Here is an 11,694-nt window from a genome sequence, read left to right as displayed (position 1 = left end):
GGGGAGGAATGGAGGATGGAGTAGGGAGGTAGGGAATGGAGAGAAGATGGAAGGGAGGGTGGTAGTTCTCATACTTCCCTAACTAAACCCACAATAAGCAAGTTATGAATCCTACATCCTCATAATGACCATAATCATAATCATAGACAAAGGATACACACCTTGACTTATCCTTCATGTTGATTATGATTTATAGGTCATTAACTGGCCATGGTCAGCAAATAATGTCAGTGCACTCTGTAAAGTCTCAGTAAAGTACAAATAGGTGTACAAACACGCACGTGCGCACGCACACACACACACAGACAGACACACACACAGAGAATCAACAGTCTGCTGCTGTAAGCCACTGTCTCAGTCTCCCAGTCCACATGTAGTTTTTCCTAGTACCGCTGCCACCAGTACTCCCAATGTCCCCAGTCTCCCCAGTGCAGCTGTTCCTAGCAATGCTGCTCCCAGTGCCCCTGCTCAGAGAGATGCAGCTGCCACGGTTACAGTTTCCATGCAGATTCCTCCCATCATGCTGGCCCCTGTGAGGACCCCTCATTTTAATCTGAGTATGGAACGGACTCTTTGGTGCACATAGTATAAAGGACCCCACTGCAACAAGGGTTACTGTTATTAATTCTGCTGGTCCCAGTATGACAGTTCCCTATGCTAGACCCTGCGAGCTTAGCACCGCCCCTACTGCTACAGAGGTTCTAAACTCGTGGCCCCCATGCTGCCCCTTCGACCCCAGCAAAGAGCATGCTGGGAGAATGAGTTTCAGGGCAGATGAGAATGACCGTCACCCTCGCTGCCCCTTTTTAGTCTGAAACTCACCACAGCCACTGTTCCCAGAGCAGCTTCTAGCAACCCTGCAGCCAGCATCCCCACCCACAGCAATGACCCCAGCATCACAGTTGAAGTATTGAAACCAAACCATATGATTTGAATGAAAAGTATTTTAATAAGCAACATGAAAAGGTGACTGTAAGAAGCGCATCACTTCAAATAGGCTACATGTCGTACTAAACAGCATATAAACACTCTAAATAGGTCAGGAGCCAGACAGGGAGCCTACGAAGGAACACAAATAAATTATTTAGGCTATATTATTAGCCTATTATTTTAATTATTTCAAGGCTATAGCCTACAAAGAAATTAATTGTGACACATTGTCACGCCCTGGCTCTGGGGACTTGTATGTTGAGCCAGGGTGTTAATTTCTTTGTGTAGTGTCTATGTTTTGTGTTCTATGTTCAGTTTCTAGTTCATGTGTTTTCTATGTTGGCCGGGGTGGTTCCCAATCAGAGGCAACATGAATCAGCTGTTGCTTGTTGTCTCTGATTGGGAACCATACTTAGGCAGCCTTTTGTGCACTTGTCATTGGTGGGATCTTGTTCCGTGTTGGTTTGTGGTGTTAACCGAGGACTTCACGTATCGTTTGTTGTTATTGTTTTGTTCGTGTGTGTACAAGTAATAAAAGAAGATGTACGCATATCACGCTGCGCCTTGGTCCGTTCATTATGACGATCGTGACACGCATTTGCGACACACTAGGCTGGCAGGAACATTAAGAGCTCAGCATTATAGTCTATAAATTGCGCATATAGGCCTTGACTTAGAATCAAATAAAAATGAAACAAAAAAATGCCTTATTAGGCTCAGCCTACAGTGCCTTTGAATTCACTTTTAAAAACATGAGTTTGGCCAGAGTCTGTGGCTTCAGCCTCATGCGATGGTGCCTAAAGAGCAGACTAGCAGCGGAGAATACCCTCTCCACGCTTGCAGAGCCACTGAGGATGCTAAGCACCCTTCGGGCCACTCTTGCCAGGCTGGGCAGGGATGCATAGTTGTTTTTCTGTATTTTTCTATAGGTAGGCCTAAAGGTTTTTAGGCAAAATAACCCTATCAAATGGAAAGCTGTAATATGTCAGGCCTACTGGGACAAAATCAATGATAGCCTATTGTATAGATAATATAACTAAAATGAAGGAAACTTTTAAGAGATCAGATGTTTTGTTTATAAATCCTTTGCTACAATGACACACTTAGCTAGCTACCCACCTCGTTCCTTTCTGTTAGCATGTACACGTAGTACACATCATATTTTCGGGATAGGCCACCATTTTTCAGATTCCACAATGATTCTTTAGTTGTGGACTCTACATCACCGCACTCCCTCTCTTGCTCATGGTCCTCCTCATCTTTGTATACCAGTGGAGGCTGCTGAGGGGAGAACGGCTCATAATAAATGTCGGAACGGAGCAAATGGAATGGCATCAAACACCTGGAAACCATGTGTTTGATGTATTTGATACCATTCCACTGATTCCGCTACAGTCATTACCACGAGCCCGTTCTCCCCAATTAAGGTGCCACCGGCCACCTGTGTTGTAGACTGAACTAAAATATAAATGCAACATGCAACAATTTCAAAGATTTTACTGAGCTACGGTTCATTTAAGGGAATCAGTTAATTTAAATAAATTCATTAGGCCCTAATCTATCGATTTAACATGACTGGGAATAAAGATATGCATCTGCTGGTCACAGATACCTTTAAAAGAAAAGGTAGGGCATGGATCAGAAAACACATCTCCTTCGCATAGAGTTGACCAGGCTGTTGATTGTGGCCTGTGGAATGTTGTCCCACTCCTCAACAATGGCTGTGCGAAGTTGCTGGATATTAGTGGGAACTGGAACACGCTGTCATACACGTCGATCCAGAGCATCCCAAACATGCTCAGTGGGTGACATATCTGGTGAGTATGCAGGCCATGGAAGAACTGGGACATTTTCAGCTTCCAGAAATTGTGTACAGATCCTTACGACCTGGAGCCGTACATTATCATGCTGAAACATGAGGTGATGGCGACGGATGAATGGCATGACAATGAGCCTCACGGTATCTCTGTGCATTCAAATTGCCATCAATAAAATGCAATTGTGTTCATTGTCCATTGCTTATGCCTGCCCATACCATAACCCCACCGCCAACATGGGGCACTCTGTTCACAACGTTGACATCAGCAAACCGCTCGCCCACATGACACCATACACGTGGTCTGAGGTTGTGAGGCCGGTTGGACGTACTGCCAAATTCTCTAAAACGATGTTGGAGGCGGCTTGCGGTAGAGAAATTAACATTAAATTATCTGGAAACAGCTCTGGTGGACATTCCTGCAGTCAGCATGCCAATTGACAAAACTGCACATTTTAGAGTGGCCTTTTATTGTCCCCAGCACAAGGTGCACCTGTGTAATGATCATGCTGTTTAGCTTCTTGATATGCCACACCTGTCAAGTGGATGGATTATCTTGGCAAAGGAGAAATGCTCACTAACAGGGATGTAAACAAATTTGTGCACAAAATAAGCTTTTTGTGTGTATGGAAAATTTCTGGGATCTTTTATTTCAGCTCATGAAACATGGGACCAACACTTTTTACATGTTGCGTTTATATTTGTGTTTAGTGTATGTCACCTTGATTTTGCACCTGTGGGTTTTATTAGTCTTTTTCTGAAAATATTTAGCGAACTCCATGACAGTAGCTAAAGCAAGGCTATAGCAGCACACAAGTAGCCTACAAATGCATGCTGGGCCGGGCATGCCCTGAGCTGGTGAAGTGAAGTGAGCACTATTGGAGCTGTACTGGAGCGAAATTGGAGTGGGTGAGAAGGCCAACGCTCCAGCCTTTGGGAAACTCGATCCGTGCTCCAGTCAAATTGGGCACACTCCGCTCCAGGTCTGCTCCCCTCACATAGGCCTACTCTGATCTATACCCACTGTGAATATCCACCACTCATATTGTCCACCAGGTGTCAGTAAAGGACAACAGTAGAACAACCAACACTTGAATGCACTGAGGGACTGTCATTTGAGCTAAAAAAGTGAATAGATAGTGTATCACTATGGAATGCAGTGATATGTTTGGTAAACATGTGGAACAGGCTAGAAAACAAAACTGTCAGTAATCCACTCTTGCTTCCTTGTCAAGACTAGACACTATGTCACTTGAAATGGAAACTGAAACCACAATGCACCCTTTCATTAAAGGCACACTCTTCAGGAATGGAGGAAGCAGAGTGATGGCATGTTGAAGTTGGCAAGCCAGTGGGGTTTGTGGAGCTTGTGATAAGGATGCCACACTCCTTAATTTGTGAATACCCTCAAAGACTGGGCAAACATAAAAAATGGATCCCATTATATTTTCACATGCAAATAACACGATTTACGTTGATACAAGTATTGACTCAGAATGCGAGTTCATCAGAGCGGCCAGCACGCAGGCTCTTTCAACATGATGGCAAATTCAGCACTCTGATTTGGTTGTGCCCACACTCACACATTATGCTTTTTTTCTAACAGAATGTAACATGTTTGTTTAACCTGTGTATATTTAACCTCCTCGCTCAGGTTCCCAAGTGGCTCCCCCAAACTGGCGCGCTACATCAATGACTGGGGCTGAAGCTGGTTATCACGGGGACATGGGCATACATACGTGTGGGGTTTATCCTGGTACCCCCCTGGACAAGATCACAATAGATGCTCAGACTTTTGCTGACTGGAAAGTGGACATGCTGAAGTTTGACGGCTGTTACCCCAATGCTATGGAGCAGGAGCAGGGTGAGAGGGGGATGAGGAAGGGAGGACAGATGGATGGAGAGTGGGAGAGAAAGTTGGATGGATGGATAAGGGGAGATACAAAGACATTGGGATGGACATGCTGAAGTTTGAAACAGGAGATAAGTGGGTTACTCAACTCTCAGCTTTTTGCTCGCTTGAACACTGTTCTTTCTTTCTTACTTTCTTTCTTTCTTTGCCATGTCTAAGGCTCTGAATGCTACCGGACGCCTCATTGGATACTCCTGCAGTTGGCCCGCCTACCAGGGTGGACTCCCTCCCAAGATAAATCCAATATCACTAATAAGGATGGGTTATCGAACCCTATCGTTAGTCAATCCATATTATATACAGACAATATGAAGTATTTGACATTTTCTTCTGCAGGTGAACTACAACCAGCTAGAAGAGATCTGCAACCTGTGGCGTAACTATAGCAACATAAAGGACTCATGGGGTAGTGTGCTGAGCATCACTGATTCGTTCTTCAACAACCAAGATGTCCTGCAGCCTATTGTCTCTCTCCCTCTCCACACTATAGACACATGCACACATGGTGGTGTGAGGGTGGTGAAAGGGTTTGCTGTCCTTTTTTTTGTGCTTATTTCTATCTTTCTATATATATATTTTTGTAGGTTAAGTGATATATTTTAGTGGTTGTCATGATGGTGACCAGGCAGTGAATTATCCGGTTTAGTTATGTTTACTAACTTTTAAATCAGTCGATTAACATGCAGTCCACCGAGCTACTATCTGCTAGTCCTCATTTCTAGGTTAGTCCTATCCGGTTATGACGATGACACACATTACCAATCAATGATGGAGATATCTATCAGACATCACTACTCCTCCCCTTTCTGAGAGAAATTAAAACTATAACATCCTCTCTACCTAATACAAATATTCACCCTGTGGACCGTTTAAATACAATCTATTTGTATTTCAATAACATATATTTGTCCACAGCAACATAAGGATTATTCTGCCTGAAACAGTTGCTGTTCCTATACCTCATTTTTTTTTCATATTTTTTTTTCAATCGTCTCTGAACCTCAGTGGTAGTTTTACCTCTCAACCTCTAGAGGTCATTCTCATCAGTTGTGGTGAGGCTGGCTGAGGTGGTGGACTGAGTGAGGGGATGGGAGTTGGCTGGCTCACAGGTGGGGCCTGTGTGCTGTCCTCACTGGTAGACCGGGTGACTCTTTCGTTGTTCTGCTTCTGTCTCTCTGGAGTAGGTGTCACACCCTGATTTGTTTCACCTGTCTTGTGCTTGTCTCCACCCCCCACCAGGTGTCTCCCATTTTCCCCCATTATCCCCTCTGTATTTATACCTGCGTTTTCTGTTTGTCTTTTGCCAGTTTGTCTTGTCAGGTCGTACCAGCTCGTTTTTCCCCCCAGTTTTCCAGTTTATCACGTTTTTGTTTTTAGTCTTCCCGGTTCTGACCCTTCTGCCTGTCCTGACCCTGAGCCTGCCTGTCGTCCTGTACCTGCCTGACTCTCCTGGATTACGAACCTCTGCCTGCCCTCAACCTGCCGTTTGCCTGCCCCCTGTGTTAAAATAAACTTTCTGAGAATCGAACTATCCGCCTCCTGTGTCTGCATCTTGGTCTTATCCTGATTCGTGATAGTAGGTGACTCTGGAAAAGCCTGAAGGTGTCGCCTGTTTCTTCAAGCGATTGCCGTGTCCAGCACGGGGACCGTCGTCTGGATCTGACGTCCAGTCATAAGTTGTACTGGGCTTGCTCCTGTTGCGTTGAGGGGCGTGGTTCAGTAGCACATCAGAGCCATGTGTGGGTCTGGTTGTTTAAGAATTTGTTTAGCTGTCTGTACAGCTCTCTCCGCAGCTCCATTTGCCTGCGGGAAGTGGGACTGGAGGTGGTATGAGCGACACCATACTTCTTTCTGAACTCCTTGATCTCAGTGCAGACAAACTGAGTAGCGTTGTCGCTAACGAGCTCAGTAGGTATCCCCCATCTTACAAACATACCTTTGAGGCGGGTGATGACCTGCTGGCTAATGGTAGTGGGCAGGTGAGCTATGTCTATGTCCCTAGAATAGTAGTCCACCACTATGAGGTATTTCTTGCCCTCTAGCTCACACAGGTCGGCTGCGATCTTCTGCCACGGACCCTTAGGTAAAGGTGTCATGACAAGTGGTTCTCTCTTTTGAGTTGGTTTGTTCTCTGTACAGAACCTGCATGACATCACTTTTCTCGCGATGTGAGCGCTGATGCCCGGCCACCACACTGACATCTTGGCTCTTTCTCTGCACTTTGTCAGCCCCATGTGACCTTCGTGTATGTGTTGTAGAACTTCTTCTCTCTGTGAAGCTGGGATGACAATCCTGTCTTGATATAGCACAAGTCCATCCCGTTCTGATAGATGCGCTCTCGCTGTGTGGTATCCCGGTAGCGAGTAGGGTAGCTGCACCATTCTCTGAGGCCAGCCTTTTCGGATGTAGCCCACGACCATTTGGAGGTCTGCATCGTTGCGTGTCGCCTCTCTGATGTCATCCAGCCTGTGTGCAGACACTGTTCTGCTCTCCCCCACAGCTTCCACATATGCTTTGACTTCTTCTGTGTCTGATGTGTTTTCTTTCAGTGGGTTTCTTGACAGTGTGTCAACCATCCTGCTTCCCAGGAACGTGCACTGCTTTCACATTGGAACGCATGAGGCACATGAGCAGTCGCTGACACCTGAGTGGTGCTTTGTCCAGGTCGTATGTGTTGATCAATGGAACGAGTGGCTTATGGTCTGTCTGTAAAACAAAGCCGCCCATGCCCTGCAGGTAGCGGGCAAATCGTTCACATGCCCATACACCTGCCAGGCACTCTATTTCGATTTGCGCGTACCTTCTCTCAGTCTCTGTTAGTGTGCGTGAAAAAAATGCAACAGTACGGAGCTCGCCACCCTCTTGTTCCTGTAGGAGGGTAGCTCCAAGGCCATAGCTGCTTGCGTCCGCACTGACCACAGTTGGTTTATCGGCATCGCAGTATGCCAATACCTGTGTTGACACTAACATAGCCTTGACCTTGTGGAAGGCCTGCTCCTGTGGGTCTCCCCACATCCACTCTGTCTCTTTTTTCAACAGCTCAGTGATGGGGTGTAGCACTGATGACAGGCCCGGCAAGAATTTGCCCAAGTAGTTCATTAGTCCCAGCATTTGGCGAAGCTCAGTGATGTTTGTTGGACTGGGCATCTCGGAGACGGCTTTCACTTTGCTGTCATCCGGCTTTATCCCATCCGCTCCAATCACATGACCGAAGTACTGCCTCTCCGACTTCCCAAAGTGGCACTTGTCTTTGTTCAGCTTTAGTCCTGACTCTTTGATGGTCTGTAGCACTTTGCTCAGATTCCTGTCGTGTTCTTCGTTGTTTGCACCGTAGACCCGTATGTCATCCATCACGACGATCGTTTCCTCGTGTCCTCTCAGGAGTTTGCTCATCTCCCTCTGAAAGATCTCTGGCACACTGGTTATTCCAAAAGGAAGGTGCTTGAAGCAGAATCTCCCCACAGGAGTGATGAAAGTCGTCAGTTTTCTGCAGCTGGGTTCAAGCGGTATCTGCCAAAACCTGCTAGACGCATCGAGTGTGGAGAAGACTCTCGCCCTGGATAGCTTTGGTGCTATATCCTCCAAGGTGGGTAAGATGAACCTCTCCCATTTCACTGCTTAATTGAGTCGTTTTAGATCTACGTATGTTCTCACTTTGCCATTTTTCTTCATCACCAGCACCATGGGAGCACACCAGTCTGTAGGCTCGGTTACTCCCTCGATGATGCCTTTTCTTTCCATTCTGTCTAGTTCTTCCTCCGCTTTTGGAAGGAGTGGAAAAGGAATTCTGCGTGGCGAAGTCAGAGAATATGGGACTGCATCGGGCCTAAGCTCAATCTTGACCGGTTCACAGTTCAGTAGCCCTATCTTTCCAAACACATCTGTGCTGATCTCATCTGCTCTGAGGACCAAACCCATCTTGCATGCCATGGTTCTGCTAAGTAGGTTATTAGCATATGGTCTTTAAATCACAAAGATCCAGAATTTTTTACTTTTCTCCTTTTCTTTCACTCGTGGCTAGGAATTTTCCAATACAATCAATCCTGCCATCTAGGCTGCGAACGTCAGTTTCAATGTTAACCAGCAGGAGGCGCTGTGGCAAGCTCTGGTAAGTGCTCTGAGACATCACTGTAATATCAGCACCAGTATCAATGTTGAACTTTACACGTGTGCCATTCATTGGGATGCCACTGATCTTCAGAATCAGACTGCTTAGTAACTGATCCTAAAAAGAATGCCCCTTGCATTTCCTCTTCATCCTCAGCTGTATCTTCTTTGACCATTTTTGTTTTGCATGCAATCACAAAATGCCCCATTTTGTTACACTTCCTGCATCTTTTGTTGCGTGCTTGACAATTTTCACTGTCATCATGGCTGCGATTACAACGTGAGCAATTTCCCTGTTTGACTGACTGTTTCTTTGCTTAAACTGTTTGTTCTGGCTGCCTGCAGTCTGCTTAGAATGTTTGTTGTAATTCTGTGGTTTGCGTCTCACCTCATCAACGTAGTTCTCAGGTCCCGCGCGCATGTCAGCATGCTACTTCTTTATCTGCTCTGACTGGCGCGCGATTTTTATCGCCTTCTCCAGTGTCAAGTCTGGCTCGAGCTGTAGCTTTTGTGAAACATCACTGTCCATAATGCCAATCACAATCCTGTCCCTTATTTGTTCGTCCTTTGTAGTTCCAAACTCGCAGTGCTCAGCTAGCTCATGCAGATTCCTCAACGATTCCACTGTCTCCCCCTTTTTGAATCCGTTTATGGAAACATACTCGTTCGTGAATCACGTTGCGCCGTGGCACAAAATGTTCAATTCAGTTTTATATCACCACATCATAGTCGAACTCATCATTAAAGTCATCAAAGGAGAATGCATTGTGGACAATCTCTGAAGCTTTCCCAATTGCATAAAGTAGTGAATTCACCTGCACCACACCGGTCTCCTTATCCAGTTTCGATGCCACTCGAAAACTGGAAAAAGGTTGTCTCCAGATCGGCCATGCCGACGGCTGCGACAAATCGAACGGCTCTGGTGGGTTGAATTTCGACATTTTCCTCACTAATCTTCAGCGTGTGAGTTCTTTAATTCTGACACCACGTCATGATGGAGACCAGGCAGCGAATTATCCTTAAATCAGACAATTAACATGCAGTCCATCGAGCTACTATCTGCTAGTCCTCATTGCTAGGTTAGTCCTATCCGGTTATGACGATGACACGCATAACCAATCAATTACGGAGACATCTATCAGACATCACTACAGTGGTATAGCCTACATTGTCAGGTGAGTTAGTCGCTTGCGTGGCATTTGTTTGGTGGGAGTGGGGATGGCGTCTCACGAGGAGAAGCCATCCCTCTCTCCGCCATAGGTTCAGATATATGCCTGAGCCGAATGTGACAGTGGGGGATGTTCTCCTCGCTTGTGAGAGAACAGGTTGGTCATGAAGATCTTTCAACGGCTTTGTGAATGAATAAAGCAGTGGTTGTGTTTCTGAAAGAGGAACGCCTTGTCAACCGGATGGTTGAGACACGTGTTACTCTAAATGATGTATTTTTGCAAATTACGCTGCTGTTCTCTCCGGCTACTGGGGTTACTAAATCCAATGTACCACCGTTCATTCCTGATAGTGACCTGATGTTAGAGCTCACACGCTACGCAAAATTTGCCAGCCCAATGAGAGAGTTATTACTTGGATGTAAAAACTCACAGTTGAAACATGTTACTACTTGTAGACGGCAGGTTTTCATGTTTTTACACTCACCGACAAAAAATGTAGATATTTCGTATCAGGTGAGGTATGAGGGGAAAGCCTACATGGTTTATGCAACTACAGGTAGTCTGAAGTGTTTTGATCGTGGGGATATTGGACACAAGCGGCAGGCATGCACACACAGAGAACGGGGCGAGCAGGGCACTGATGGATCTTCTGTCGCGTCTGGCTCCAGATATGAGAGCAGGCTTGGGGTTTCTGGTCAGCCTCGGCCTCCACCCCGGGTCCAGACTCAACCCCAACCATTGGAATTGCAAGGTTCCGTCGCCCATACTGTGAATGTTAATGTAGCTGAGGTTGCCGTAGTGGTGAGCTCAGGGGCGGGGCTCCCGGCAGTGGTTACCGAGGGCAGTGGCAACACTGACTCTGAGGCTGATACACCTGTCTCACAGACAACAAATGATGTATCCAGTGAAATTACAGTACATAGGGTGATATTGGGGAGGAGTTGGGGGCAGTGGGGGGACTTCGGATTCTGTGAGGATGGAGGAATGGAGGAAGAGATTGACCAGCTGTCGGATATCCCCATAAATGAAGATGTAGCATCTCAGGGTGAGTCCCAGTCAGGTTCACTGTACACATTACAGTAGGTTGATGATTTTTTTGCAGGATTCATTTGGTAAGAAGATTGACATACAGGATTTATTTTCCTTATGTAGAGAAGTTTATCAGGACTGTCAATCATATTAAGACATATAGGGGTTTGGATAAAGTTAGTCAGAGGGGGCGTTGGAGTCTGAATGGCCATGTTGCAGGAGTAAGGAAAGCAAAAGGTCCAGCAAAAGGAAAGAAAGTGGTAGAAAAGAAAAGTTAACAAAAAATGATGGGTATAATCATGCATCACAGGGAGATTTCTTTCCCTTGTCTGTTACCTCTGTTGGTTTTCTTGCTTTCCTTTTCATACCTTTTTATGGAGGCTTTAAGAGTGGGCTCTTTAAACATAAATGGGGGAAGAGACAGGAATAGGAGAGCTGTAGTGAATGAGTTTAGTAGGCATAAACTTTTAAATGTGGTGTTCTTACAGGAGACCCACAGTGATAGTGGTAATAAGGCAGTGTGGGGCATGGAATGGGTGGGGGAGTATTTCCTTAGTCATGGGTCTAATATAAGTGCAGGAGCAGCAGTTCTGTTCTCATCAGGCCTAGATCTTAAAGTAACATCTACATCAGAGGTGGAGAAGGGGCGGGCGTTTGTGGTTCAGGCAAAAATAGGGGGTTTTCCGTTTCTGTTTGTTAATGTCTATGCCAGTATGGGGGCTGACCGGGTG

At 45.9% G+C, this 11,694-nt stretch overlaps 1 pseudogene; it reads left to right on the top strand.

Annotated features, from left to right (window-relative positions):
- The first annotated feature begins 410 nt into the window (after positions 1-410).
- LOC121548709 lies at positions 411-5,737 on the top strand (annotated as a pseudogene).
- Positions 5,738-11,694: the final 5,957 nt, after the last annotated feature.

The sequence above is a fragment of the Coregonus clupeaformis genome, chromosome 33, assembly GCF_020615455.1.
Source record: "Coregonus clupeaformis isolate EN_2021a chromosome 33, ASM2061545v1, whole genome shotgun sequence".
In the NCBI taxonomy this organism is placed as follows: Eukaryota; Metazoa; Chordata; class Actinopteri; order Salmoniformes; family Salmonidae; genus Coregonus; species Coregonus clupeaformis.
The sequence above is the reverse complement of the archived record's forward strand: the minus strand, read 5'-3'. Positions and strand labels throughout refer to the sequence as shown.